Source organism: Cyanistes caeruleus, chromosome 6 (genome assembly GCF_971803275.1).
Source record: "Cyanistes caeruleus chromosome 6, bCyaCae1.hap1.1, whole genome shotgun sequence".
In the NCBI taxonomy this organism is placed as follows: domain Eukaryota; kingdom Metazoa; phylum Chordata; class Aves; order Passeriformes; family Paridae; genus Cyanistes; species Cyanistes caeruleus.
Window position 1 is genome coordinate 57,795,815 of NC_141706.1, and position 27,893 is coordinate 57,823,707.

Genomic DNA, 27,893 nt, shown 5'->3' on the forward strand with positions numbered 1-27,893 from the left:
GTAACTGTGTTCTTTCATCAGTCTCTGGTTATGTTGCTTTAGAATGTTCTATCCTAAAAATCTCTTCTTGTCAGGTGTGGTTATTCTTTGTATCCTCTGCTGAACTGGTATAGAGAATTTCTGCACACTGCAAAACAGACAATGAATATTTCCCCCTGTGCCAAATTCGGTGGTCCTTATGGATATCATGTCAGTCAACTTGCAAAGAGCTTCAGGGTCTGTAGGTAACATGAGCTTAAACAATACCTGCCTGGATACATCTCCTTGCCTTTTTCTCCAAACATACCTGTGGGTCTGTCAAGAGAAGGTGCTAAGGGCATGAATCCCTTAGAGAGGATTAGGACTGCTAGCCACTGCAGCATGTCCCTGCTGCCTGCGCCTTACTAAAGCACAAAAGTCTTGTGATTGGCATGTCCTCCACTTCACTGGGTTACATGACACATGCCAGAAAATGTGTCAACCCACTCCCCATCTCTTCAGCGTTATTAGCCTGGGGAGGGAAACACAGCCAAAGAACACGCACACAGCTTTGACAGGTTCTGCCTAATCCACCCACATAATGACATTTCTTATGCTAAGTGCCAGAGCGGTGTAGGGAGGCCACTGTCTGTACCAGCTGCTGGCAAGTCAAAGTTAGTTTCATGGTTGTGTTTAAGATATAGCCTGATGTTACGTTAAGAAGTCTTTGTCTCCTGTGGTGCAGGGCTCAGAGAATGACATCAAAAGCCTTCCAAATTCACCCCCCGGGTCATCTGATTATAGGCATGGCACAGAGCCACGCTGCCCCAGGAGACCGTGACTCACGATGACATCCATGACTATCCTCTTATTCCGTGGAAGGAAGTAATGTGCCCAAAGAGCTCTGAGCATGAAACAACCAGGGGTAGATTACATCCTCCCTCGTGTCAGCTTAGCCCTGCTGGCTGTTGGGGCAGGCATGGGGGAGGAAAGAGCAGCCTCTGATTTCCCAGCCTTGCTCCTCCCCACCCTTACCTCAGGGAAGCTGTTTCTCCCCATGCTGGGACAGGCCTGGTGAGCAAGCCACACCAGAGGGTTGTGCTCAGCCAGGCAAGGAAGAGGACGCTCTGTCTCTCTTCTCCAATGTGGTGCAGCGTTACATCACATAGTGAAACATCCGTCCCTCCTCCAATAGGCCAGGCGTATCTGATCATGAGGATGCTGTGTGTTCTCCATCCCTTGGCATTTATCCTTGTAATTAGTCTATCTGTTTCTGATTTATTTATTTTCAGGCAGTCTTCTGCACCCTTGCTCCCTCATTTGGGCACATGGGGCAAACCACAGACTTGCCCTTAAACTACACAGAAAAATAAAATCAGAAACAGACTAACCACAAGAATCAATAGCAAGGGGCAGAAAGCACATGATTGGATACTGGAGCTTCCTTCAGAGATCCATCTGCCTCAAAATGTGATGCAACTAGGCTCACATACCACATCTGCAAAAGGGGGTAACAGATTCGTCTTCGTAACCTGACTGGCAGGGTGAAACTATGCTGGCTCAGAGAAGCCAAGGCATGTTCAAAAATCACTTCTAAGGAAGAAAAAGAAGTCCATTTTGTGTTCACAGAGCTAAAGCAATCACTTTCAAGTCTGACGTTATTCCTGTTAGTGTTATTGTTGCTTCCTAGAATTTAGGCTTGAATTTGGCAGAAGTCAAGAAACCAAGGCATACACAGAACCATTTGTGAGAATCAGTGTGTCTGTGTGCATGGGCCAATTCTTTTCTGAATAAACACCAGTCCCTGGGCTGCTGTGTAGTGTCGATATAAGATGGCAGTCAGACATGTAGGCTCATACCCATGAGGCAAGGCTATTTAGGGATGCAAGTTACCTTTTTTCCCTACAAATAAACACAACCAGAGAACGAACCACACCTCTCAGTGCCATTAAAATATTTGTGTTATATCCCATGGTGTTCCTTGTTTGTCTCCCAAAAGTAGCATCACTGCTTGGGAGAGAGGATCAAGACATTAATCTAAAATAGATGAGCAGTAAAAGAAATGAAGGACAAGCAGATGAGTATAAATATCTTCCTGCATATCCAGAATACAGAGGCTGTCTGAAAACCTTGTGATTAGAGTCAATACACTCGATGCAGCCACACAGCCAGTGTGCACTGCTGTCATTCCTATACTGAACAGCTCATTGGATACCCTGAGATTCTGCAGCCCTTCATCAGGTGAATGATGTGAAGTTGTTGTTCATGTGATAGATCAGACAGTACAGAAACCCTCCAGACAGAAAACTCTGCTTGCTTCTGACTAGGAAGAATAAATCTTTTCTTTTGGGATCCGCAGAAATACAGATGCAAAAGCGGGACGTGGGTAAATGAGAGAAGATGAGGTATTGCCCCTGCAAGCAGAACATCCTGTCTTCAAAAGGGTGAGTACTGCCAAACTTTCCAAATATTTCATTGCCCTCCAAATAGATCACAGGTCTGCCCCTCTTTCCTTTCCAGATACTTTCCAAAATTCTAAGTCATACTAGAGGCAGGCAGAAAGCAGAAGTTCATTTTGAAAAAAGAGACAAAAAAAAAAAGTGAAAAAAAAAAACCCCTGAGCATGCCTTGATTTCTGTAGTCAACCTCCCAGACTCTGCCACAGAATTTTGTACGTCTCCATGAAGATGTGGCTGATTCTGGTTGATTATTAGCAGAACTTGAGGCAGCTGTATAAACAGCAGATTTGTACACCTACAGGTCTTCATTCATTTCCTCCAGTGAGGTTTTTAATTTGACTGGCAGCTAGCCTATCTGGGCAGCTGATAAGAGAAGAAAAAAGTCATGCTCCAGTCCTTGCATCGCCACTGCCTTTCCTCTGGTTCTCATCACAGAAGCATACAAAGAATTAAAGAGCTCTCAATACATTTATAGCCAAATATTTACCCTAAGCGAGGTAGATTATATTTGCTTATTGTACCCATTGCCACACTGGCATGTGTTCAAGACTGTCTAATTCCTTGGAGTGCTATTGAATAGTTTAAAAAACCCTTTGTTTATAACAAACTGTTTGGCAATGAGTGCACATTCAGTGTTGTCCAGGGTATAGTAGCTCCAGAGCTCACACGCCTGGTGTTTGGGCACTTGGCATTGTCTCACTTCATAGAGCACTGGGGACAGTTCTGGGATGCAGCCAATTTACCTTCATCTCTTGCAGAGTTATTAAGAGTATTTTGAAATTCTCTCAGGCATTTCATGAAGAGAAAAGATAATTAAATCATGGAAACATTCTTCAAGGAAATACAACTTCATCTTAATCAGCTTGCTTTTTTGAGACCATAGTCATTTTGACAGCATTTTTAATGGAGACAAATTAAAATATTATTTACAGTAAATTATATTTAAATTATTGTTTTCTATAAAGTGAAAACATATAAGTAGTTCCTTGTTTTGTTTAATCTTGTTTTGAACTTTATATAACATTCATATATTTAACATTTCTCCTACTAAATTGAATATTTTAATGTCATTATAACTTTTGGGCTTTCTGGTGTGAGAATGATTTGACACTTATGGAACATTTCCACCATGCCAAATATATTTTCTTGGAATTTTCAATCCCTGAAAACTTCACCACCTTCTTTTTTTCTTAAGTGTTGGAATTTCCCATAGGATTCTGTTTACTGACCAGCTCTGCTAAAATTTCTTTCTCTATCAAAAAAAAAAAGGGGGAGGGTGTCACAAATGCACAACCGTAAACTTGTCAGGATGCAGTTCTTATTGTTGGCTCATATGTTGCCCTCTTTTGGTAGCTTTTGTATTGTACTACACATAAAATATTTAACAACTGCTGCAGCAACTCAATATCCAAAGGGGACTGTGTGCTGAATGTTAAAAGTAAGTAAATGCATAAAGAGAGCAGCAGGTTGTGAGTTTGGCACGTAAAGATCTTATAGAGACATCCTGTTGGGAGAGGGAAAGCACTAGTGTATTAATAAAGCAGTACAACATAAAACTGGACTGTAAAGGTTAGTGAGAAAGAAGAAAAATGAGAAAGATCTGTATTCATGTGAATAATTTAACCCTATATCCTGACTTCAATCCTCTGATGAGATACCTGACTTTGAAAAATTTGTTCCATCCAGATTTGTAAAGGGAAGCTCTGTCCTAATCATCACTCATTTGGTCTTTCCCGGTTACTTCTTTCATAATCTATGCAAGGGTTTTATTGAATTCTTGAGGGTATTGACTAGTAAAACCCAGAAAAGTGCCTGCTAATTTTCCAGGACTAAATCCCTACCAAAGTCAACACTTTCTTCACTAATTTATTTTTGAATGATGAAATTAAATCTGCAGTGATTTGCTAATACTTGCTATAAAATCATGTGATAGTTACAGCATTATAAGCACAGAGTTATTATTTAAGCAAAACACTGAAGTGTTAATTTTTTCCAGAAGAGAGGTTTTTCCCTACTATTTCTGACTAACATTTTTTAAAAGCCCCTTCTCAGTCTGTGCCAATGATTAAGAGTCTAAGGAGATGGGTATTCACCTCCTCTTGACTTTCCAAAAGAACTGAGTGCTAACTCCCCCAAAATGCCCTTCCTAGAGAACAAACTGCTCTCTTCTGTTAATTCTCAGTTATAAGCACAATAAATGGTTACACAGAAGAGATATTCCCACCATATCTGTGATTCCAGTTCAGCATTCCACAGCCCTATTCTTCAAAGATTAATTTTCTTTGGTTTGAAAACCAGCATCAGGAATTCAGCTCACAGGAACTGTTTTATGAACAGTCACAGAGATGATTTCAGAGCTCAGAAGGGAACTGTTCCTCCCACCTTGAATTGTGAAGGTTCTGTGGTAACTATAGGAATTCTTGGGATAGGGAAGAACTCTGAGCCTTCCAATGTAAAGACATACATTCTCTGATGCTTTATTCTAAAACCCCCATCAATATGAACTACTCTTGAAAGACCATCTGACAGCCTTCCAATTTTCACCTTAAAAAAGTACACCCAAAAGGCATGATTTCACTGCCATCCTCTCACTGTTATGTAATGTTGGCTGGTTTAAGACTTTGCAGACCTTTGTTCCATGCCTAAGAATGCAGAAGCCGAGCCTCATGGTAATAAATGACTGCCTGGTGATTTTGATGCAGCCAGTATGCACCTTTTGGTGGCCAAGGGCTCAGAGACTTTGATTGTGTTTCCTCACAGATCTAACCAAGGCCCTTCCTGCTCCAGGCTAATGAAATGCTTTAACATGTGCACTGTTTAACCTGATATGTAGTTCCTTTGTTAAAGCCACCTAGCAGGGCTGTAAAGGGAGTTGTAAATCTGCAGCACAGCTCATACACTTTAAGCTAAGTTTATGCTTAATGAGATGTTTGGTTTGAGCCTGAGTCTTTCCCCCAAGTGTTTTTTCCAGCCTTTGAATCGTTGTGGGATTTCTTCCAACTCCTTCCAGTCAGCCAGTGGCTGGCAATATTGAACACAGAGTTGAATGTAATAGCACAGATCTTTTATGTAGGCACTCTTACCTCCCTGCTTCATAGTACATATCTGTATGTGCACAGCTTTTAATAACTGTGCAAATTCGTATCTCTCTCCCATCTGGTCCTCTCTCCACTATACCTTGAAACTGTGTCAGAAGTACTGATGGCCAGGACATGTGCATTCCAATGAATCCTGGGGTTTGTTTTGTTTGGTGAGGCTTTTTTTTTTGTTTGTTTGCTTTTTGTTTTATTTTTGATTTGGTTTTTTTTGGGGGGGATTGTTTGGGTAATTTTGTGCTCAGCTTTCTAGTATCTCCCTTTCCTTTGATATCATTATCTGCTTTCTTCTGTTTGCATTCTTTTCTGCTTTAGTATCATCACCACATTTCACTATTTTGCTGTTTACCTCTACTTTGAGATTACCATACAGATACTAAATAGAACAATGTCTGTCAAAAGTCCCTGACATGACCTACAAGACATTTCCACAAGCTATAACAATTGATCATTGCTCTTTGTTTACATTCTTTCTCCCATTTTAGTCTACACAGCAGTGTTCTCCGCCAAAACAATTTCATTTCTTTCTCTCAACACGAATACCTGAAACAGTGTCAAATGACATATTCAGTGCTCCATATATGCACTCACCCACATTTCCACCATTCTGTGTATCTCTCAGTTCACTCACAGAGCATACTGCCTTGCTTGCTGAGTGCCAGCTTGGAGCAACCTGGCCACAGCCTACAGCCTTGGTCCCCAGATCTGTAATACACAGAATTTATATGTTGCATATTAACATGAAAGACACGTTTAATATGTTTTAGTTTTTACAGGACCATACTACTTGCTGTTACTGATATTATTTGCCTCAGTGTTTCCTTGGGATTAGTTGGACTATTTAAGCCGTAAGAAATATACAGAACTTGGCCTAAAATATTAAAGATGTTGTCCTTGATTTATGACCTTTGAGGTCAGAAACTACCATTAACTATCCTGTCTAACCTTTTCTGTCACAGACATTACCCCATTCCCTACATACAGAGCCCAAAATTTCTGCTTGGCTGACATGTGTTTTCCAGAGAGGGATTCAATTTTGATATGTACACAATTGCTTTCTTGGGCAGTGTGTTTCAGCAGTTCATCACACTTACTGCTACAAATCCAAGCCTCAACGCTTGCTTAAATTTACTTGGCTTATATTTCCACCCACTGATTCTTGTAATATATTCATCTGATGCAAGACACTTTTTTTCTTGTTGTGAAGGTAATTATACACTGTAATCCAGTCATCTCATTTTGGTAAGGGAAACAAAACGTACTTTCCAAACTGCAAGCAGTTCTTGTGCTTTTTCTCCCACCCTTTTTCAGATTTCTAGCACCCACTGTGCTGCAACACACCCCAGCCATATAAATCAACTCATATATCCCTGCTAACTTGTTCAAAGAGGGTGTTATTCCTTTTCCACACCATCAGATTTAGTCCTGTGTCCAATTGCTTCCCCGCAATGATCCCACAGGTTTTCAAGCACCATCCCTGGGATATGATTTCTGTTGCATCAATACAGACACCATTTGTGCATGCTTTAAAATTCTTCTTTTCTGCAGAGGCCCTGCTTACCGAATTTGGGCTGCTCCATCTTCACAAATTATTTATCATTCCACCAGTTTTAATTTTCTCCCTAATTTACTAAGCATAGTTTAACTAGGGATGTACTTGTCTCTCAACCATTAAGACAGTACTGGGGCCTGCCAAGTGTAACACTCATTTCTGCAAACTGACTCCAGAGCTTTCCTTCAGAGTTGACAGCTGCTTTTTGACACCTATCAGTTAGTCAGTTCTTAATCCACTCAGCAGTCACTCAATACCTGTTGTACAGTACTCATTTGTATTAAATGCTTAGACAGAAAAGGCAAACAAGTGCATTTGTATGCTGAAAAAATGGGTTTAGAACTTAAATCCTGGAAAGTGTTAAAAAGTCTAATCCCAACTGGTGCCTAAACACTTATAAGCACACAGACTTACGTGACTCATTGTAGGTCCACAGTTATGAAACCTCACGCTTTGTATATTTTTCTGTTGATATGAATTTCTCTTATCTGTGAAAGAAAAACTTAGACTGTTGGATAGACCACACATTGTCCTTTGTAGCCACACACACAGAGCTTTCCTTTCGTTTCTCTGCATCTCCAAAGGTAACTATTCTTTTTCAAAAATAATTGGCAATGTCAGTGTAAATCTTTCAGATACTACTTGTCATATTATTGAGTTCAGATTATGCAGCTTTGGTGACTTTCATCCGTATATTCAAGTATTCCCTCGTCTGTTTCTATCGATAGGATTTATTTATTTGTGTCACAGTGTTTCTTTCTTGTTAATTGCTTCAAGTTATTTTATGTAATTAAAGACAGATGGTAAAGCAAAGTTCAGTATCTCATCCATTTGTTAATCGGTGGCTTATGCAGCTCTATAAATGTAGCAGGGATGTTATGATTTTGGTGTTTTGTGTGCTGTGCTTTAAATTAAATACTGGGACCAGTTCCGAGTTATACTGAAGCCAATGACAAAAGCTGCCATTGACCAGGATCTCACAGTGGGAGACCATGGATGAGGAAAGCTGTGAGCCAGCTCAGTGTGGTGTTTATACTTTAGAGAGGCACACAGCTCACTCACTCCTACACCCAGGTCTCACCACAGACCTTTGCATCAACAGCTTCCACAACGCGTCGGGGCAAATGAGTAGCCAGGTCAGAGCATTAATGAAGAGGTTTATGGAAACCCATCACTGGTTTCAGCATTCTTTTGGTTTATTCTATTTTGAGGGAATCGCTTTTTTATCATATGCAAAGGAGCAAAACATCTGTTTTCATTAAGGACATCTTGTTCTTCAGATTAGAGGAAATAACCAGAATAGGAATAACAAACAGGAGTCTCCAGAGGGAGAAGAAGCCTGCCACGTGCTCCCTTGGGCAGCCATCTTGAACTGATCCAAAGCATTGGCAGCCTGGGAGCAGCCCAGCCAGATCCCAGATCCCAGCACAGATCCCTCACTCCCGCACAGTTCATGCACCACTCCCAACATGTTCCTGGGCTTATTTCACCCCAGCTGTCTTTTACCTCCAGATCAATCTGGACAGTACTCTCCTTGCCCTGCCAGCTCTAGCATATTGTGTTATTTTGATGCCCTTATCCTTCCTCTTCCATGAAGAAAATGTTCATGGCATTCTTTCTGGCTTGCCTGTCTGTACCCTCAGCACAAGCACCAGCAATGGCTTTCTAACCAACTTACTTGCTCTCATCTTTCAGTCCAACAAGCAATTTGGCTTTATCTGTTTTGACTCAGTACAAGCCTGCTCCTATTGTTTCTCACATTCTTGCATTTCCACCACAGTATGTGACTGACAGAAAAGCAATTCCTCAATTAGACTACAAGGGGTGTGCTGGGAATCGCAAGTCAGCCTAAGGATTTATGTGCTAGACCGAATTATCGTAACTGACACAACACTTCCAGCAAGTGAGTTTGGAAATACCAGAATTTCCCCCATCCCCTCACCACCACCACCCACTCCCCCCCACCTCCGCTCTCCTTTCTCCCTTGGGAAAGCCAAATTAGAGAGAATAAGGATTCCTCATCGCTACTGTGAGTCATGCTCACATTGAGCACATGGCTGGAGAGGTCAGCGACAAGGGTTACTGGGCTTCAATTACAGAAAAAAGTGGATTTTTCTAAAAGGCATCACATTCAGAGCAACATGAAAGAAGAGGAATGCAGAAGCCACCAAGGCCCCTAAACCACAGGTGAAAGGGAAGCAGAGATGGACTCATGTTTCTCAAAAGAATGAGCAGAGACACGTGACATAGGACACTGCCCTTTTATTCAACTAATTTTTGACCCTTAACATAAACTTTTATTTCCTCACCATGAATGTTTTGTTTACCAAAACAACAAATTCACCTAATTTACTCAGACTAGGATGGGATTTTTTAAAAGTGTTAGCACCACTTATTCTGGGGAACAAGCAGTGAGGCATATTTGAAAATAACTGAGTAATTTCTGCCAAGCAGGTGTCATGCCTAAACCCTATTTAAAATTCAGACATTGAACTTTAAGCACATGCTTAAGTCCTGATAGGAGACAATGCAATTCAAGCAAAGTGTAATTCAGCATGTGCTTGGCTGAGTGCTTGAATCAGGTCACAACCAATGAAGGACTACCAGCACCAGCAGTCCAGCCATGGCTTGTAGCACTTGAACTGCTGAATCTGCTATAGCAAGTGGGGTTTTTTTTTCCTTTTACTCATTTTTACTCCTTTTTTTGTGTGTGTTCCTGTAAAACAGGTTTCACCCTTCAGGAAACCATCTGTATTTGGCACATATTTGGCACATTTTAATCTATTGTAAAAGAATGACAGTTGAAAATTTCAAACTGCTTTAACGATAGAGAAAAAATCTTCTAATGTTGATGCTGAAACAGAACTTAAAGGTTGATAGGTTGATAGTTCTTTTTTAATTGTTAAATGCTAAAGCATCAAGCAAATACACTTTACAGTCTATTGCATCAGGCTCTTTTTCAGTAGGTTGGCTCCTGCCAACAGCAGGTTCAGAACTGCCAGTTCTAATTAAAAACTTTATTTTAAAGATACATTTCACAGTTTATTCATGGCATCCTGAGAAATTTAAATTGCTGGATTGAGCAAATGGATACAGTTCCTTTTCTATTGATTCCCAAGTAATGGCTTCAATTAATAGTTTTAACAATTCACAGTTGATGTGCTATTGCTGTTGAAATAATTTTTTTCTTTTAGACAAGTCACCTAGAGTGTATTCTCCTAGTTGTGCCTATTTCTTTGCACAGGATTTATCTAAATTTTATTTTCTTTTTTAATTTTGCATTGCATCAGTCTACAAATGACCAAAGATTTTTCTGACCTCAAGAATTTCAGAAACAAATCCTTTTAGTTGTCCCAGTTGTAACCAATAGACAATTGCCATCATAAACTCTGTATAAGTAGCATTGTGAAATCTCTGCTTTAGAAGCATGTTGCATAGCAAAAACTATTTTGATAAGCCATGCTTTTCCCTGCTATGTCCAGCTCTCTGGTTGCAGAAAAATATGAGTGAAACAGTTTTCTGCCTTCTAGATTTAGTGGGAAAATAGCGCCTTCCAGAGCTGAACACCAGATCTAGAAATGTCACACCTATGGGGGCTAAATTTTACTGAGGCTTATTTCTCTACCACCTAAGGCAGAGAAATAATTTGAATAACATAGAATAGAGTTACAAAGGAGAAAAATATAGCCTATGCTTTCATCATGTTTTTATAATTATTAATCAATTTCACAGTATATATTCTACTTCAATGGCTGCCACTTTTAATCCTGTATTATTTATAAGATTTTCAGATTAAATATATAGATTGTATGTTCTATGAGGTGATTAAATAATACATCATATTGTTATTTTGTTATTTGGTGATCATTAGCTGCTGTAGATCATGTTACCAGCATCAAGTCCTCCAAATAACTTGTACTGACAGTATCACATGAGAAAAAACCATTACAATTCACTAGCACCCTGTCTGCATTCTCACAACGATATAAATACACCTCAGTTGTTTAGGGAAGTCAGATGTTTGCATTTACCAACAGGTTTTAAGCAGGACACAGGACACAGATTCTTTAAGAGTTTCAGACTACAGGCAGCATCTTCCTAAGTTTTGTCATTGAGATTCACCCCTGTTTTCTGATCACACAGAAACCTTCTGGTTTTGGTGGCTGAATAACAGCCCTGAGGCAAGCACAACTGTTAACATTTGAAAGTGCTAGCTAGGAAATATTTAATGCGCTTTTAGCTACTTTTAGCACCATTAAACTGTCGGGGGAAAAAAATCACAAACAAACAAACATTAAAAACCCCGTCAATCCTATCTGATGAGCCAGCTCTGCTACAGACTCTCCTCAGGTCTACAGACCACAGCTTCAAACCCACTGCAGAGTTTGAAATCTCACTCTTGGAGCAGCTGAAAGCTCTTTGCACCTGTATGTTTCTTTTTACAGTAAGAGCTGGATCTGGCTTCAAATGCAGGATAAAGGAAGACATATAATTTTGACTTAAGAGACATTTAACTAAACCACCAATATATTCTCTTAATTCAAAGCAGGAATAGGATGAACATCTCCAAATCCAAAGAATGTATTATATCATCAACTCCTTGTTTTTAAGTGGTTCCAAATCATCAAAAAGATTGTGTAAGAGCAGCTGATTCCCAATATAGATATCCTTTTCTTGGGCACCAAGTCATGCCAAGACCCTGGCTGAAATTTTACAAGTGTCTCAGATTGTACTTTAAATAATAGTTATTAGTCATAAGGATTGGCTACCTTTCTTTTCTTTGAAAAGAAGCTATAAATGTATCAACATTTACTCATTTCTGAAATCATCATATTGTTCTCCAAAAGAGTTGGGTTAAATTTACAAAATTTAGAAACATATGTTGTGGGACGTGTTTGGGATACTTCTGCTTCTAAACTAAAGTTTAAGGGTATGTGGCCCATCTCAGCTGTGAATTCTATAAAAAGTATGTTCAGTCAGAAGTACAAACATTTCTGAAAATTTCTGAAGGTGAGATTTCCTCCTTATTTATGTAAAACGTTTTCTTCTTGAATAAAAATATTCTGATAATTACTTTTATTCTTGCATTGGTATACAAGTTCCAAGGCCATTAACTATGATTCTAAGTTAATAAATGCTGTATGAACAGGGAGAAAGCAAATTTTCCCTGCCCCAAGGGGTTTGTAATGTAAACTCCTAATTTAAAATTCATTAATTTTACACATCACCTTACATAACAATCATAATGCCATAAAGGAGTGAACACATGCTTGTAATTAAAGCCATGGAAGTCTCATCCCATTGTATGAAAAATAGCTCTATCATAATGGTCCTGAGTTTGTGCCAGAATAGCAGCTAATCATGGGAGAAAGATGATCTAACACTTACAGAACATGAAAATAGAAATGAAACATTCTGGTTCCAGCCTATTTTCTCTAGACTTGCTGGGTGATCTTGTGCGTGCTACTTAAGCTTTCCACCCCTCAATTTACCCATGTGCAGAACAGCAATAACAGTATTTATTTGACTCAGAAATGTTTTGTAAGAATAAATTCATAAATCATTAAGTCTCTTACGCACTCTCAACACACTTTCTACACAGCACCCATTATAGACTCTCGAGAAGCTCACATGAACTACTGGTTTTAGCCCTACAATGCTTCTAAAAAGTAGAGTTCAGGGAATATGTGCAGGAGCAAACAGGTCTATCATGGTCAAAACCTTTCTCTTCCTGTGCTATTTGCATTTCACCTCTAATATGCAATAAAGATAAAGCTAATCCAATTTATTTTGTCACATCATGACTTAGAACATTTTAGCAAATATATGTTCAGACACTCAGACCAAGATTTTCTCTGTAAAACTTGTAGAGAAACTCCTTTGATTCTTAATTTGTATACTGTTTTTCTAAGGGATATCAAATGCTTTAGAAATTGAAAAGGTCACAGTAATACCTTACAAGGAGAGAAATTCTGGTAAATGCTACTTTGGATGACTTTTCATCTTAAAAGAATGCAGGGATATTGCTCAATGGTCATAGCATCACTGTGCTTGTACCTAGCAGGAAATGACAATACCAGATCATCAAGGTCAGTAGTCCCATTCATTGACAAAACCATTCATGATATGAGAATGAATGGAGTGTCTTGAAAGTTAGCAGTCTCTGATTCTCTGTGCAAATTTCACAGTTCAGGACAGTCTATCAGTGGCATACTTTCAGCATGTAATCGTCTGTAAAGTCACGTCCCAATAGAGATAATGAGGTCCCATTCATTATTTGCCAAAGAAGTGCAGCAATTTAAGCCTGACTCTCTTCTGCTGGAAAATTAAGTGTTTGAAATTTGGACCTGATCCTACCTTCACTGAAGTCAATGATAAGGCACCACCTGATTTCAAGGGAGCAGCAGCAGACTTTTTGTAATGCAGAGATCACATTAAATTCACTTACCCTCGCTCACAGAGTGAAAAGCAGGTCATGGGTCTGATGTTTGAAGCAATAATGAGGAGGCTTTAGAAACTAAATGGGATGTAGCTGATTATTTTAGCACAAATTGAACTGAAGTACTAATGACTTACCAAGCATTATTCTTATCTGTTGCACAACCAGCACATGATGATGTCCAGAAATAGTGCAACATCATACTTTGTTCGGCAAAAGGCTCAAGGGCTGATACTCTGTTCACTCTCACTGACATAAATCAGGAGGCAACCTCACTAAAGTAATTGAATTACATAAGACTAAAATTAGTGAGAGGAGAGTTAGACCTGAGAAGGACCTCTCCAAGCAGTGAAAGGGAAGGTGTCATCACTTTCACCTGCTCTCATCACTGTCCATCTGAGTCAAGAACCACTCCAGTCTGCTGAGCCCCAGCAGGGACTCCAGCAGCGCTTCTGTCACAGTCTGTGGTACCTTTGCTTGGGAAAAAAAAGGGTTTAAGACCAGAGAAAGAGTGACTGGATGGGGCCACCCCAAAGGAAGCCACAGGGAAGATCAGACACTTGAATTTTACTGTGATACCAACTTGTCTCAGTCAGACCCAGGCCAAAGAACAGGGCTGCTCTGAGCCAGTTTACCCAGCTGAAGAGCTGGCACACAGATTGCAGTGAATATCCTGGAGATCTGCTCTCTTTTTGACACTTGTCTTATCTCCCTGACAAACACAGCTGCCCCCAGCAGAGAGACATTAGCTGCTTATGACATTGGCTTCCAATATCCCATATTCTCTGCAACATAATCTTTAAAGTTTTTCTCCAGTTTTAATGCAGTTTACTCACATACGTCATTCAACCCTCAGCAAAAATGCAAATTTCTTGGTCCAGTATTCAGCTCTACTCCTTCTTAGCCATGTCACATTCCCTACTACAACACAGTGATGTGCTCTGAGCACTGTCCTGCCATGTCCTCCCACTATTGCTCACCAAGATCCTGCCCCTCAATTGCAGGGTGCTCCCACAAGTCCCTGGATTGTCCAGAGGAGATCACAGCCCCTCATAAAATCCCGCTGTGAGTAGCAACAAGATACAGAGTAAGGCTACAGGTGATCGTATGAGATCGCATTTGACAGTGAGTAAGGGAGAATTTTTCTAACACCAAGAACCGAAAACCAACCTTTGAGCAGGACTCTGAGGCTGACAGAGCCATGCCCCTTCCCTATTCAATGAGTGTTTCTACATTCTGAAGTCAGAGGGACACTGAGAGTATCACTAAAAAACCCCTTCCATCTTTTTACACAAACCCAGTATCACATTCTAGCAAGAGAGCCACAGTATTTTCAAACCAGTAGCATGTTCATCAGGAGAGCCTTAACTCATCCCCTTATGCACAGCAAACACTTGTACTTCTCTAGCTGTGGGCATCCTTTTTGTGTACAAAAAGCTAAAATTAAGATTAATAGTTCCTGTGCAGAAAATCAGCATTCATTATAATGAACAACTCTAGCTTGTAAAGTTAAGGGGTTTTTTATATAATGATATTCACCAGCTGAATATCTTTAAGCAGTATTTTAGCTATTTTATATCTGCAAGTCAGCATCTTACATGGCTCAGAGAAATTAACTAAATTGAAGACTTAAACTAAATCAATGCTCAGCAGAACTGTAGCCTTATTTTGGTTGCCAAGCCACACTAGAGAAATCTTTGTTAGAAAGCAAAGAGAATGTTATTTTTCAACAGAACTTCTGTGTGTGTGTGTGTGTGTGTGTGTGTGTGTGTGTGTGTGTAAAGGAAAACATTATTCACAGCTAAAGTTACTCATGAAATACAAAATCAGAATATTAGGAATTCTGAAAATCTTATGCGTATTTTAGATTAGGAACAAGAAATTTTTCAATAATACCTCACACTTGAGATGTTTTAATTAGATAACAAAAATTAAGTCTGTCTGATAACATCAGTGTGATATACGTCTTCATTTACAAATGGGTAAACTGAGACTGAAACGTCCTTTGTGCCAATTTGTGCCTTACCCAATCAATCAAAGAACAAAACTGCACAGAACTTCTGATGTCCTGGCTTCCACTTCACTGGTCAAACTTTTACCAGATCACATCTCATGCCAACAGGACCACATGCTAACAATCTCTTTGTATTTGAGAGCGGGACCCAGAATTTTCAAGTCCATTATTGCAGTAACACTTCATCAGTTGTATTCCTGTCTGTTAGTTTAGCATATACAACTGTTTTTACAGCCAAACAAAACAAGTTTAGAAATTCACATATTTTTATTTTAATTATTAATTATATTGTTTTCCAAGAACCTCATTTCAAATGCCATCGAAAGTCTTTTTCTCATTTGTCAAAAGCCTCACTAAATTTATTCCTCTTTTATGTGGTACTGGATTATTTACTCTTCATTTTCTACATGAAACAAGCCCTGACTAGTTACTAGATGGCAGACATGTCATGTCCAAATCCCAGAAACCTGCTTATTTTACTTCATAGGTCTTTTGAGGGTTTGGCTGTTTTCCTGATCTTGCACATGTGAGCTCCATCTTTCTGCGAATGCATCAGCCAGCCTGCCTGAGCTAGTCACAGGCAGGATTAGTAAAATCAGGCATCTGCAGATGTTAGGCTACCAAAAATGAATACCAGTGCTGTATTTCAGGGGCTTTCATTTGGTGAAGGACTGTGGGACTTGGCAGGGTGGAGGGAGTTGGGATACTCCTGCACGACAGCTTATCTGCATGAAAAGGAGCGTCAGGGTTTATAGGATTTAGCAGCAGCATGGCTAATGAGGACAGAGCAGCCTGACCCGTGGAAGTGTTGAGAAACCACAACTCCCATTTACTTCAGCACTTTTGTAGATCAGATCCTCAAGGACTTTTGCTTTTTGGAATAAGCCTATTGTGGTCTGCATCAGACTTTTCACTTGGCAGTGGTGGCCCACACCATTCCTTGTTGGCTTTGGCCAGCTGTGACCAGCATGGCTCCAGATCACAGACCATGTGACACAGTTATTTTTAGCATATCAAATTTTCAGAGAGACTAAATACCCAGTTTTTGTGAAGTTATTGAAATGCCTGTTTCGTCTTGTTCAAAGCATTTCTGTCTCCAGGTCCAGCAAACTGCTGCTTTTGACAGACTTCAAGACACCATATTGCTACTGAGCAGACTGTGCTTGGGAGAAAAGAATCAATTAGATAATAAAACTGTTAGAGGATTTGCTTATTTTATCGCTTTGTTTATCTTTTGGGTTGTATTGTTCCATCAAGAAACCAAAGCATGAAGAACTACATCACAATTACTCTTTGCTCTGACTCACACAAACCAGAAAAGATGGGTCAGCGACGGCTGCCGTGAGCTGCACCCGTTACCACTCACGTCCTTTGGAAGGAGCCTTTGTTCATTTTTTCCTCACTTCTTGCCACTCGTCAGGAAGGGCCAATAAGGAGTGAATCTTCATTGATGATCTTCTGCATTGTTTTCTCTTCTGCATTAGTAGGAAAGAAAAAAACTAAACAGAGCAATATAGAATTCTGACTTACAGAATGTTAAGGGATTATTTTTGTCCCACAGACTTTAGTATCTCCCTACATCATTGCCATTGATTTATCTGTTTCACTGTGTGAAAAGCTCGTCCTCTACTAGGCTGAATAGCTGAGTTATCATGTACTGCACGATTCATACCAAGGAGCTTGTTTGCAGTGTTTTCGTAAGGAAAGAAAATAACCTGACTGAAATAGCTGTAAATGGAGTGATTTTTAAAAATATATGAGTTTTCTAAAAAAATTTCCTGAAACTAATTGCAATGAGTTTCAACTTTTCTACAACAAAAGAGACACAAAGGGGTCTACACAACCAAATTCAGTTGCACTGCAAATTGTCTACCTACCTGGGTACAGATCCCTTCTTTGTCTGATTGAGAATATAGATATAGGCTATAGACTGCCACATGACTACTTTACTGCAGAGTTCGTCTGCCTCTTTCCATCCCCCTTCCCCCATTTTCTGCCAATCTGTACTTCCTCCTTACGGTCAAATGCTCCCCTGGTCTACCTCTAAAAATGTAGCCCTTAAAATATCCTGACAAGCTCTATGGACCTGTACAGCAACAAGGAAAATTTGGCTATCAGAGGACTATTTGTCACACACTGAACTTAGCTCTGAGCCTCGTTAGATCCACATATGGAGCTTCAAGGGTATTTGTTTGGGATGGGCTGTGAACTTAACCAAAGGTAACTCCCATTCACTGGCAGATGGAGGAGGTGGTGCCAGTAACATTACTGGGTTCAGAAATACAACACAGCTTGTCATAACATGTTGCTCTGGCAACATCTGTTAACAGCCCACAGAGCTATGTAGCACTTAAGCCAGATATAGCCATAATGTAGTTTTTTGCACTGAGCTGCAGCTATTTGTACCTTTCCCAGACAGCAACATGTATTATTTGCTCCTGGCCTCAGAAAACCCCGCCATCTCTTTCAGGGTTTCTTTCCATTGTTCTGGCATTAGATACAATGCCATTCCAGGTATGTCTCAGTAACAGCCTTTTTGGGGATGTCAAACTCAGAATTACACCAAATTCCTTCAGGCACTCCTGACAACACCCAGCCAGAGGCAGAGTTTGGTCCAGACATCATTGCTTCTCAGTCAATGAAGCTAATTTCTTACAGGAATTCCTCCCACCAGCATCATTCCAGACCCTTAACATCCAGTTTCATATACTCTATTCCGCAAAGGGAAGCTAGCCTGGCACCACTAGGAAAGACTATAGAAAAAAACATTTTTGCTTTTGAGTTCATATATATGACCATTTTGATGTGTTACAGCTGCAAATGGATTTTCAAGGGCCAGCGTAGTCTCCTACTAGCCATGAGGTCATATCTACATGAATCCTCTATGGCAAATGTAGCCTATAAAGAGGGGTAGGTGATAGGGAAGAAGACAAGGACTTCTGCTTTCTCCTGTACCATCAGGATTTTATCACAAATCACAACTGTTTTATACTTTTAGAATTTTGCATGTTCAATGCATGAAAGGGGTGACAATTTCCAGAGTGATAATTACTTGAGAATATTTATGTTGTGATAAGGGAGCCCTTCAGGGTGTCTACAGAGACAAAAGTCAAAAGAGGTTAATGCATGCCACAGCTGTGCCATACCCTTCCTCTGGGTCTAGTAAGCCTGGTGGGTTTTTCCACTGAAACAGCAAGGGATTTTCCTATCAGAAGGCAGTTGGTATCAGCAGATCTCTCGGCTTATCTAGATGTTGCATCTCTTCCAATTTAAATGCTACATCAATGGTTATTAAGTCTGCATTGCAAAGAAATAAAACTAAGGAGAACATTCTGGAGGGTGCTCTGGATTCCATTAAAGGATTGAATTTCTCACTATATTACACTTTTTCCATATGGCTGAAACATGGAGCTGAATACACTTGTATACTGCTAGTGGTATAATCCCAGATGGTGACAAATGACCTCATTTCAACAGCAACGTATAGATCTTTATGACACCAATGCTCAGCCGTGCTCTTGGGATACTCTCTCCAAACAATGAATGACTGGCAGATAACATAATGTTTAACTTTTGCCTTCACTTTTGTACATACTTTATGGCTAACATTGCAGAGCTACTCGTTCGTTAAGTACTCAGCCTTGTAAAAGCGTTCAGATGACACAAGATATTCCCTGAGCATACAGCCAAGGATCTCCTTTGGCCTGTGAAGGTCAACTGTGGTGCAGGCAGTGTGTCACTATGTGTGTGAAAAGATATGCTCTGGCAGGGTAGAAGTGAGCTGATAACGTCTTACCCCTGCTTGGGCCCTTCAGCTGCCTCTTGGGGAAGTGTGAAAGGCTGCCAAGCTCAAGATGTGCTGCATCCTGCAATTTGGCTTTCCAGAGAAGAACAACCCCTCCCCCCAAACTCACCCACGCAGTTCTTTACCCCAAGAAGAGGTCATCACACAAAAAGTAGATAGGAGAGAAAAAGACTGCACACTTGACTGTAACTGCAAAAGAGAGAAGTCTGGAGTCCTCTTGAGATGTTGTGTAAATGGAAAGCAATCTGGGCTGTCTCCATTTTTTACAGAAAGACCTCTGTGCTTTTGTGGACATCATGGCCTGCCAGATGGAGACGGCTCCAAGTAACACTGAGCTCTTATTGCTGCAGAAAACCAAGGAGAACTATAACCCCAAGTACTGCAGGTGTAGGAGGGAGTACTTGTTCAGATGATGATTCATGTCAGCATCTGAATAAATAAGGTCAGACAGCCAGATATTATTCCAGTGAAGGGGAGTTGATTTGTTTGGGGGGCAGAAAGGAGGGGCTGTTTGTTTGTTTCGTATCATTATAGTGTAAACTTGGCCCACTCTGACTTGGTTTTGGTTCTTTTTCCCAAGATTTAGTACTGATTTATTTTAATTAAGACCTCAGTTCAGAAGAACATATAACTGGGTGTAGCCTACCTGAACTGGAATAGCTGTATTAAAAGCATAAATCCTAATGTTAGCATCCACTGTGTAATCAGCATAATGTAGCCTTTATAAACATATCTGCAATCTGTTTTAAGGAAGATGTCTCCACTACAGACCATTAAAAATAAAAAATCACTTGCCTCAAAGGGGTGAAAAAGGATTAATTAGTTAGTGCTCGTGTAGCACTGTGAAGATACAAATCGTGGGACTGTGTTTTTAGTAAGCAAAAGATGCCAACAGGAAGCAGCATTGTTAAAGGCACGAGGACTAACAATAGTTTTGTTCTCGCATTTGTAAATGATTCTGCTACTGAAAGGTGTTGGCCTTTCAGCCTAGGAGACTGAAATCCTCTTTCTTCACCCAAAAGGGCCTTCATGGGCTGTGCATACTTTCTCACACTCCCTCACTAGTGTTCCTCACTCTTAGCTTATAGATGTTAGACAGTAGCCTATTCTCTGTAGTCCTTTTATTGCTTGGCCCCTGCCTCAGCTGCCAAGAGGGGTGCCATTTAGACTCATTGTTATGGTAGCTTTTATGATCTAGACATGGTGTCTAGGATCAGAGACTTCCTAGCAATTTTGCATATGCTGCTGCACTGTCATCAGAAGAGAAGAACTCCTAGTAGCCAAAAATGTGGGCAGAATTCAAAGCAATGACCTACAGATGAAAGGCACCCCATCTGGGCCAGTTAAGCCATCCAGCCCCTGAATGCCAGCTCTTCACTGAATGAAACCGTATTGTCATGTGATGCTCAGAAGGGGGAAAAAAAAGAAAAAAGAAGCAGTTTTAACATATCTGTGGAAAACTGCTGTCTAGAGCTAGGACTACAGACATTCAAACCTTGCTTACATAATATTTCTATCACGCACAATCCTCCCACCCAACTCTCCACATCATGCCAAGGTGCTGGAGGGAGGTCTTGTTCTTATTTATGCAGCATGAATACAAAATCAGAGAGGGTGGCAGAAACTTTCCACAGAAAGGTATGGTCCCTTGGCATGCTGAGGAAAATAGTAGAGCAGGAACAGCTTGTAAATGAGGGGGGAAGAGAAGGATTAAAGAAATTGAAATAACGGTATTCAAGTATTTCCTCAAAAAACAGGATGACTGCAGTCCTTTAAACCCAAAAACTCAGGGGAAAAATACAGAGCAAAGCATCTTTACTCCCTATGTTTGTTATATTGCTCACTTACACAAGCAAAATCCTTTTTTACCCTGTTGTCCTCAGCTCCTTTTTCACCCCTTTGTCCTCAGCTCCTGACACACATATGACCTCTGTCCTCCTTCCTTGCAAGCAGAGGCCAGATGAGGAAGGTGGTTTTGTCACCTGGAGTTAATTTATTCCAGTCTCCGCTGTGCTGTGCTGCTGTGCTGGGGTGGAACCTTTTCAGATGTCGGGATGACAGGAGAAAGAAAAACGAAGCAGCAGAGTATGTGTGGCGGGTGGCCGAGTCATCCTATCACCACGTATTTGTGTAGTTTCTTTTAGTGCCATCCAATCTTTCCTTCTGTCCCTAAATGGCCTGTGTTGAAAATGTCCCTGCTTACAGTTGCTCAACTGGAATGAGGACAAATTGTTTGCAGTGGCCCCCTTCCAAATGCTTGTGCTGTAACTTTTGTCTTGACTAGTCTCTGGAGATATCTCTAGAGTGAGTTTCCTATGACTCGTTTGTGCTACCCCTAAGTCATGTCAGATTTTCTTCCTCTAGTCTTTCAACTTTGCAGCAGAAATCTTGTTTAAAGCACCCCCTTCACAGAAAAAGCCAGAGCAGGCAGAGGCTTAGTGCTGTTATGTCACAAGGTCCCCAGAGAATTAAAAGCGAGGAGGCTGGGTCTCAAGGGTGCCCAAGGTTACAAAGGGGTTCTAGCGGGCAAGGAGACCCACAAGCACAAAAGGGAATGGCCACATCAAGCAGCTCTGAGTAATTAATCCCAGTGATGTTAGGACAGCACTGCCTTCCACGCTAAGATATCAGCCACTTTAGTAGGTAGAAATGCCTCATCCCTCGGCCCTCCAGGCCGCTTCAGTTCAGCACTGAAGGGGTGATGAAGGTACTCTTCCCCCTCACACTCACATGTGAATTAGTCCAGGATGACACAGCATCAAAAAAAAAGTGGGTTAGCAAAGCCTGAAGAACTAAGCCAAGAAAGGAAGGGTTTATAGTTCCAAAAACCATTTGATGAAGTTTTGCACGTAGACTCATTAATAGGCGTTACAGAAGAAAAGGTTCTTTCCTCCCCTGTTAGATGTATGACCTGTTAGACATGTATATATATATATATATATAATATTTTCCAAGGATAACTGAATTCAAAGGCCACTGTCTGCTTAAATATTAGTTTTTCATCAAGTGTACAATCTGCTTTTAGAAAAGAAATGCAGACAAATACATTTAATGGTATGAAATGGTCTCCTTCAACACTACTAGGGTAGAAAACCAGGCCTTATGTAAAGCAACTTCCCTGTCCCTTTACACACTCTGCAGAAGATAATCTGAGCATCCTCAGACTGAGGGAGAGTGAAGCCAGGAGCTGGGACTTCCATGATTCCTCACAGAACCCCTGTGAGTACAAGGGCTGTGATGGGGAGCAAATTGCAGGACCATCAGCCCTTCCTGCCTCTTGGGGGAAGTAACTAGCCATCTAACCCCCAGGGGGGTTAGATTTCCCAGGGTTCCCAAGTCACCATGGAGCCCTCCTATGCAGCCCCCCTCAAAGCACCACAGCACCTTTTGCTTTGTGTCACAGGAAATGGGAATGTGAAATAAAATAAGGTCAATAGAGCTTAGTGAAGACATCCCATGCGTCCAGTCACGGGGTTGTTCACTCTACACATTGGGTGGTGCATCACATTGCAATGGCATCTCCTGCTCTGTGACCATTTTCAGGTCTCCTGACTCAGCAGAGAGGTTATCACCACTGCAGACATATCCCTGTATCTCTGAGATAACGTTACCAGCTCGAAGCGGACAGAGCACAGCCAGCCAAGGCATTCCAGACACTAGGGGTTGCTCAGTGTTATGAGGCTTAGCAAATACAAGGATTTTGTATGACTTTTCCTTTATTCTGGGGATTTAAAGTCTTTGTCACTGGCTCTCTTTTATTCATTATTTTTTCTTTCTTCTTTCCTTTTTTTTTTTTTTTAACACAACCAGTGTCATACCGTGTCTCTGCCTCCCGGTTAGCCAGCCAAATGATTGCTTGCATTGCACCAGGATCTCACAAAACACTAAGACTATTTTGTTTTTCATTAGCACTAGAGGGGAAAAATAAACAAGCTGGGCTCATGGTTTATAATTGCATATGTAATTACCATTTTAAGACCACTCTTTGCAATACAAATTAGCTCACTGCCCTTTGTATCATCTCTGCAGTGCCTCTCAGAACAAACATAAGCCATCTCTTTTTTTTGTCCATCATGCAGCCAGATTCCAATCTCGGATGTGCTGAAAACAGTGTGATGTACCTCTAAAAATGATCTGCTCTGCTAGCAAACACAGTGACCACTATTTGGAGCCATGCCTTGACATTCATTCGCTATGTAGTTGGAAGAAGAACCTGTCCAGGCCAATCTTTGGGTCCAATCCAGCTGGCAAACATTTTATAGCACAGCAAATTTTTGTAGAGTTACTCCTGGTTTGCTTTGTTTTCAGCATCTCAACAGATCCATGGGAAGAGATCTGCTGATACCACAGAGTCTGCACTTGGCATGATTGGTTTCTTCCATATAAGTCGTAGGGAAGATGAGGAGCATATTGTCAATAAAACACAGACATTATTTACAATTCAACTTCTGAAAGCTGCCATAAAGTAGTGAATAGCAATGAATAAGCCCAAAGCCATTTTACTCTGTTTTGGTTACTACTTTATGCTCCCAGAGCTCAAATGTTCAAAGGGACAAAGCAGAGACGCCCAGAGGAGAGGAAGTCTCATTCTAAGAAGCCATAAAAAGAAATGCATGGCCACAGATCAGGGGATAATTTTATGTCTCACATGTTTTCTGACCCTATGAAGAGCAGCTTTAAATTGTTGCTCTCCTTCTTGATTTTAGTGGAGGCTGAAGCAGACACCATAGTTTACAAAATAGTGGGTGGGCATGAATCCTGAAAAAGTAGATCCATAACAAAATCTTGGTCACTGAGGCAAGAAGGACCCCTTGCCTACCCTTCTGTCTGTGGCAGGATTGATCTAATTATTCTATAACTGTTCCTGCAGATGGGTGTCTGGCCTTGAATAACTCCAACGACAGTGATTGTCCAACGGCTCTTGGCAGCTTGTCCAACTGCCGAACAGTTCTTCTACAGTTTTGTCTAATATTTAACCTAAAACTTCCCTTCTGCTTCAGCCAATTATTATTTGTCCCATCTCTGTTGACTAATGAGAATAATTGATCCTTGTCCTCTTTATAACATTCCTTTATGTCTCCCCTTATTATGTTCCCCACACTCTACTTTTGCCTTTAGGCTAAAGGTGCCAAGTTATCTTAACCTCTCCTCTTAGATCTGAATGCCAGACTTCTTACCATCTTTCTTCCACTCTAAATTCTTCAATTTGTCCAGATTTTTTCATACAGAATTGAATGCAGTTACTCCAGTTATGCTTTAACCAGTGCCAAGCAGAGCGCAATAATTACTTCAGTAACCTTACTGACCCCCTCTAATAACAAAGGCAAAACGCAGCATGTAATTAAAAGCTAAAAAAATAACTATTTTTAAAAGCTAATTGCCTTAACAATCAGAACATTCTACAGCTCAGAGAACACACACTAAAGAATTTAAAGGTTATTGTTCATTCAAAAAACATCTTCTTCAATTATATTCTGTATATTGTATTTTGAGCTATGTTCAGTTTTACTCCTATTAGGAATGGTCTGCACTGCATCTCTCACACTCTCTCACCGTCTTTTTATTTCCTGGAGATTTAACTCTTAGAAGCTCCATGGGGCTCTTTCTATAGTAGGGATGATCACTAAGGATTTTCCACTGTTTTGAGACCTTCTCCAGCTCCACCAGTATGGCCCAGCAGAGAATTCCCACTCATGCTTTTGATCTTTTAGACTATTACTATGTCTTCCAGCTTCACTAATGTCAGTGGAGCAGAGCCAACAGTGAGGCATTTTTAGAAAGCTTCCTTTACAAGGACAAAATATTCATCTCCTTTGCCAAGTCCATGGTGCCCTACCTTGAATCCCCTTCTCTCTGTGGTCTGGCTGGTTTTCTTTTAAAGGGCCTTCTGTCCTCTTCACATCATCAACATCGTACATGCCCATCACAGTCTGTAACTGCACATACTCCTGCCTTTCAATGGATACCTCTTCAGGAATAGAAATCATTGTTACAACCAGCACAAATGATTCAACACTACTATCAGTCTGCTGACAACAACCATTCTTGGAAAATGGTTACATGAATTTCTGGAATCCCTAAAAATAAACAGATTTGGCTCCATTAACAGGAATGGCAAATTCAGACTGCAAACTCTCTTGACTGAGCCAATGCATTTAATTAAATTGGTTTGCTATTACGCTGATAAGCAGAGATATGACTGTTGTTAGTAGACGTAATAGTTTCTATTCTTGTTGCCTCATAGCACCTTAATTAAATTACAATTGTTCTGTTGGAAAACATGTCTGTGAACACCTCCAGATAGACAACACAGGAAAATATTCCTAGCAATATAAAAATCAGGAGTGTGATACTGCGTGGTAGATAGGAAAAAAAGAATAGGGCTAAGATTGCAGTAGGGAAGATTCAATTTGACTTAAGAAAAACCCACCTACCTGTGAATCATTGGAATATATCATCTGGGCATTGGAATAGATCATCTTGATTTTCCTGTACTGTGTATTCTTCTAGTACAAGTTAAATAAACAGCTGACAGGAATGACTCAGGTGTAATTGGTCCTACCTTGTTACACACAGATGATTGAGGTACTTTTGAGCACCCTTTCGCCTCTGTTTTTCTATGGTTGTATTTCACTTTAAATTTCTGTAAAATGAAGTAAACCCCTGATCTCATTTACACACATCCGAGCCTCTCATATTCTATAAAATCTGTACATTTACAAATGAGGTCAGAATTTGGCTTCCAATAATAACACATTGTAACATGCCAGCAATTCCTCCATAATATGGAAAAGAGCAAATTCCCTTGTTGTATAGGTCTTTTCCCTTAAGGAGTACATACAAGGCAAAATAATCACTGCTTTTTATAGCTAGACCTCATCCAAGCACTTGTGTAAGACCCTCTCATATAGCTAAGTAAAGTAACACCTCCACACATTTCCACCTGGAGAAAAGACAGCTTTGGAGGTCTGAATGATATCAAACAGAAATACCACCTGCAAATGTATAGTGTACAACCAGGCATTGCTTGGAGTCCAGGCAAACAAGAACTTAAAAGACCTTGTATGTTTGCATGGTTCTTTGGTATTTAGGTATTTTCTTCTTTCTTTGTTTACTACAGTGTTCTGGATAGAGATTAAATTTGATATCTCAGTATCTGCTTTTATTCCACTTACCTTGAAATAAGATTTGCACACATTTTTGTAGCTAGATTAAAAATGGCTAAGTGCTCTTTTAAACAACCCTCAGTGCTTTCAAAGGAGTTGTTCATGGCCTCTTACACAAGTACATCCCTCGACCCACATCAGGAACTGATCCCATCCCATCCCATACAAATACTTTACCCTCTTTGTCCAGAAGCAGTAAAGCATTCCTGCTTAAAACATGTCAGGACACAAAATCCCCATTGTATTCCACTAGCAAATTCCACAGTAAGACTCAGTTTAAAGACTATTTGGATTGGTTAAAGGCTTGCCATGGACTCAGTGAGGTTTGGGACAGACCCTTAACATACGGGTGTTAAGGACAGGAGAGCCTCCCTGTACACTATAGCTCTTAGGGAAATCACTGAGGTCAGCAGAGGCTGATTGACTTCAGCAGATCACTGAGGTCAGCAGATGCTCAGTGGGAAAAGAATTTTGTGCTGATCCAAAGCTATCAGAGAAATAAGAAGGTGGGAAGACTGAAGAGAGTGAGTCCTCCCCACATGTCATTCACCTGCAGGCTGCTAGGTCTGCAGCGGCTGGAAAAGCCAACCAGAAATGTTCTTTGGAAGTGAGTAAAGAGGTCAGCACTCCTACATTGTGTAGAAATGATTGCATGATGTGGTTTTTATTTTTAAAATAAATTTAAGATTCCATCCCCTAATTCACACAAAAGCTAACAAAATAGGTGGTTTTTAATGATGTACAAATCAATATTATAAAAATAAGTAAATATTTTCCTTGGGAAGAAAATATCAAATACCTCATCCTTGTAACATGCTAGTTTTGTATTTACACAGTGTAAAATGTCCCACATCCCTATCATATGTTAGTAGCATGAAAATTTTTTATCTGCCATGTCTTAAACAAAGCTTGAGTTGCTGTCTACAGTGCCCTTAAGCTAAATGTCATAGTCTTCACAAGACTGAAACAAAGCACGGTGAGCAGTGAGCAGTAACCATATTAAGGTTTAATGCTGATAAACACAGAAGGTTTAACACTTGGCAAGCCAAAATTCCCCTATGACCTGAAGACATGCAGATCATGACCTGAGAATTAAGTGCTGCGTTAAGCAGTCAAGCTGTCTCCCTAAAGAAAAGACAAAAATAGCCAAAGACTAGCTGAGCCATTGGGTTGGCATATGTCAGGTGAGACCAGGCCCAAATCAGAGTCGACCTGTAGCCATGTGGAGCCAAGCCTGACCTAGCCCAGCCTTTCTAGGCAGGGCTTCCTAAGAAGAAGGATTTTCAGAGGTGCTCAACACCCATTGTCCCCACTGACCCCCAGGGAAGAGGAGCCCTTAAGCTATCATGCAACCAGTCTCAACAAAAAGCTCCCGGTATTAGCTGGAGGGAGAGAGACAAAGTGA

The 27,893-nt window shown here is 40.5% G+C and overlaps 1 long non-coding RNA gene across 1 annotated transcript in view; it reads left to right on the forward strand.

The window, feature by feature from the left end:
- LOC111944151 (uncharacterized) overlaps positions 1 to 27,893 on the forward strand; it is a 52,557-nt gene that overhangs the window by 6,836 nt on the left and 17,828 nt on the right. Inside the window, exon 2 of the long non-coding RNA XR_015287743.1 lies at positions 2,318 to 2,402. This is a non-coding gene — a long non-coding RNA (uncharacterized LOC111944151). The remainder of the gene's footprint in view (positions 1 to 2,317; positions 2,403 to 27,893) is intronic.